This window comes from Pinus tabuliformis, chromosome 1_2 (assembly GCF_031772625.1).
Source record: "Pinus tabuliformis cultivar Carrire ecotype Pingquan chromosome 1_2, CPIR1, whole genome shotgun sequence".
NCBI classification, from domain to species: Eukaryota; Viridiplantae; Streptophyta; class Pinopsida; order Pinales; family Pinaceae; genus Pinus; species Pinus tabuliformis.
Window position 1 is genome coordinate 455,872,393 of NC_142298.1, and position 4,158 is coordinate 455,876,550.

At 36.1% G+C, this 4,158-nt stretch overlaps 2 pseudogenes; both read right to left on the reverse strand.

Annotated features, from left to right (window-relative positions):
• Positions 1 to 338: 338 nt before the first annotated feature.
• LOC149206327 (lysine-specific histone demethylase 1 homolog 3 pseudogene) lies at positions 339 to 2,122 on the reverse strand (annotated as a pseudogene).
• Positions 2,123 to 2,163: 41 nt separating this feature from the next.
• On the reverse strand, positions 2,164 to 3,589 carry LOC149206328 (uncharacterized; annotated as a pseudogene).
• Between the last annotated feature and the right edge of the window lie 569 nt (positions 3,590 to 4,158).

The window sequence follows — 4,158 nt, forward strand, 5'->3', positions numbered from 1 at the left end:
CGCGCGCAGGAGGGAAATTAACGTTTCTTTCTAATATTTTTCAACAACACCTTTAATGTCATTTTCAAATCAAGAACTAAATACCATTACAATTGTATTAAAGTTTGAATTGTTTAGGATGTAGAAGTACTCAAATATAGAGTAAAAGAGTACTAATTGAAAACAAAATTATAATAATAAGGTGCATGAGGCTTCATTACACTTTTAAACTTGAAGAATATAGAGATAATAAAACAAAAGTTCCTAAATTCCCAAACCATGCCAATTTAATATAAGCTATCAACTCAATTAGAAAATTGGAAAATTCTGGAGAGGGAATGAGAGAAGTTTAAATCCACATGAAAATATCCATCCAACACTTCCCTCTGGGTTGATTAGAGGAAAATAGATGCATAACAAATTCTAAAGAGACACACAATTTATTATGAAATTTGAAATAAATTCATAGTATTACAATATCCTTGCAAAATGAAATGATAAGGTAGTCCTTGATAATTGATTTCAAATCCATTAGATGAACTTGCAATTTTTTTAGGAAAATGCATTTAACATACCAGGATCCATATGTTGTGAAAGCCAAGCCTTTCTTTTGTTCCAGCAAAAGCCTTCATAGTAGCAACAGTTAGCTACAACATCTACTTTGCTAAACACAGACACCCAGTTGTTGTCTTTGCATTTCCAAACATGTCTTGAAGTAAAGGATATTTTCTAAAAGTCTTTTGTTCCCCATTAAGAGATCATTTTCAAAGAACACTGGGAAGATCTCCTACATCAATCCTTATAACCATGTCCCTCAATTCACTTCTTTTACTATCAGACTGCCATTGTAGAAAAACCATAGCCTTAGCCTCTATCATGGAATCCTCCATGTTTTCTAGAATGTCAATGCTTCAAACAGATTCACAAATACCACTCATCAGTGCACCACTAACAGTATCAGGATGCTCCTTACAGGTTTCCTCCCCAGCAAAGAATAAAAAAATTTCTACAGGCCTACCCAAAACATCGTAGTCCTCTCCAAAAGAACCAAAGACAACATAAGAATAAGAACACCTATTGAATCGTCCACCACCTCAGTGTGTAGAAACAAACTCAATGGGTTTTGGTATAGTAGTTTCTCCAAAAAAAATTCAGAGGATCATGACTGCATGTTTAACATGATCGGAGGTTTTTAAATCCTGGCCATCTATTGCAACCTTTCCAACAACAATAGGAATCAAAACTAGTGCACCAACTCTTTTCTTCAGATTCCAAAACATAAAACATCATCCCCATAACTCTGTTCTCTTTGCAGTTGCCCCAAAATAATCCACACTCTCATCCAAAAAGACCTTCAGGAATCCCATAACTACCTTGTTCAAGACAAAAAATTCAAGTTGTTTAATGGAGGCTAATTTCCAATCTGGAAAATCTAGTGAAAACTCTTTTGTATTTGCTTTCAAGCAGCTAAGGGGTACAGTTATTAGAACTACGTCACCAACAACTCCTAATTATTCTTAGTGCAAACTTTAACCTCTCTCTCTATTCCACCTTTTGACTTTGGGTCCTTTTGTAGAGTATGAAATCTCTGTTACAACATGGCCTAGCTGAATATTAAGAACTTCAGTTAATGCCTCCATAATAGTGCTATAACCTCCTTTAATCATACAATGAGCTCCTCCAAAACCTCCGTAAGTATCATCATGATTCCAGTAAGGGAGTGAAACCCAACTAATTTTCGCTGCACAGCCATACTACAAATTAGAAAAATTCCAATCCATAACTCATCCCTCAAGTGGATTGAGGCTCTGCTATTCCATGTTGGAATTGTCAGATAAATTTAGTTTATTAGGTTGAGATTCCATGTTAATTCCATTTTCCATACCTGCAACTATTAAAATGTTACTTTCAGAAGCTGCCTTTATACGAGAATCAACTGTTGCACTCAGTGCCTCTAAGTCTCCTGCTCAGGAATCCTAATTGTGCTTTGACATAATTGTTAAGAAGACCTTTACTGCTTGCCAACACTGAACCAGTTGAACTTGATCAAGTGATGTGTCACTTTTTTTAGAGAATGCTCTAACTCGTCATCCAGAGAAATGTGCATTGCTACATCTCCATTTTGAGCAATAAGAATCACCATATCATCAAGTGGTACATTATACTCTGCTTCAAGTGCCTCATCTAAGGTGGCTGGAAAATTTTACCACTCACATAATCATATAGAGTGAAGTAACTATTTAGCACTGTCAACTCTAGGCCAAGTTGTGTACAAAGCAATGCAGATGGATCTAATTTTCTTTCTGTTGTCACATCTACCTCGATGCTAATAATAATGCTAACACCTAGATCCATCGGCACTCAGAGTGCTGAAAAATCTATATAAACTCTTCCACCTACCCTATCTCATGCTTCCAAAATAATTACATGACAATTTAGCCACTGTAAATGCCCAGCAACTGCTAGCTCAGAAGGCCTTGCACCAGTAATAATTATCCTTTTCCAACTTTCTAAAATAGAATTTCCATCATTGGCTTGTGATGATGCATTTCACATGGATTCTTGTTTATCAATTTGTCAGTCCAATTGCAAATCATGCTTACGAAGATTATGCAAAACGTTTGCTCTATCAATGTCACTAAACTCATCTTCACCATAAGAATTTTTTATCTGGTCCAAAGCATAATGAACTTTGAGTAATGGATCCACTTCAATTTTTACTCCATGATCCTTTCCTAAAAAAACTTCATTTTCAGTCTCAGCCAGAAATGTCTCTTGGTCCTAGCTTATCATCTTTGTGGGCAATAACAGACTCAATTTCCACTTCATTTTTCAAAACAGAGCTTCTTACAGCCTCCACAGTTAAATTCCCTGTTGTGTTGGGTACAACCACTGTGGATCTGTCTATTTTCATAAGAGAAATACCACATTCTTCATAATCCATTTTATCTGATTCTATTGGCCAAGAGCAGTCTCTGGAAGTTTGTTTCTCTTCACATATTCCACATTAAGCAGCATTGTCTGGTTTTCACCTTCTACCTAAATTTAATTCTTCCCCCTTGAAAGGTTTTCCTCATAATCCTTAATCTGACCAAGAATGAAAGAAACCTCCTCTTCTCCATTAATCCCTGTGTCGCCACAATTTTCTGTCTACATACTCTCTTTTGAGAGCTTCAGCTTTGGCTCAAAATCATCTTTCGTTTTTGGTTTTTTCACTGCAACACCAACATTTATATACCCCCGCAGTAATAATCATGCACATTGTGAGCCAAAAAATCTCTTCTAATTAGATTTAATTTTTTTAAGGTTATAACATATGCATGGAGATACATTAATGACTACCAAAGATGCAACTCCTTTGAAACAAGACAAATGCAGTAGGTTTATCAAGAATTTTATCATAAATCAAAGAAGAAAATAATTTTTCAAATAACTAATAAGGATCTAATTTGCAAACCTTGAATGGAAGAGGTTTTCCGAGAGTATTTCTTCAGGCTATGAGACGACAAAATGCTGACCTAAGTGCACCTTCTGCAGCCTTGTAGAGTGGATTCATAGGCAGAGTTTTGAGACAATTCTGGGCATTCACACATTTATGATTGGGTTTGGATTTTCGATAGCATTTCAGAATCCTTTTTTTCTGAGCACATATGAGATTGATACGCTAGTTAGCTATGCTCTGCGGCCTATCTCAGTGACTGAAGGCACAAATATATGCACATCGAGCTCCAAAAATCAAACAAAAATTTGGGTAAAAGTGGTTGACTGATCTGTGGCTGAAGCGAGCTTTTGAAGCTTATTTCTTAAGGCCAATCTAAGAATTGGAGGCTAAACTGTGATGCCCTAACCAGACTCCCACCAAACAGGGCACAAAAAATGGTATAATTTTGAATGCTCTTAAGGACATTTGGAAGGCAGATCTGTGAGACTTCTTGGCATGATTTTGAGGTTAAATTCCTGGCATAATTTTGAGGATAAGTCCTCTGTTGAGCTCTTGTAAAAAGCATGGTATATTGGAAAGTTGTTGCAAAAAAATACCATAGATCCAAGCTGTTCTTTTGACTTACAAATCTGAGGCAGTTTCTGTGACAAAACTTGGCACTGTCTAACCAAAGATCTGAGTGAATTTTGTGTGCATAGTTCAAGCTTATTCTAAGTCAAACATTTGTGGCAATCTTG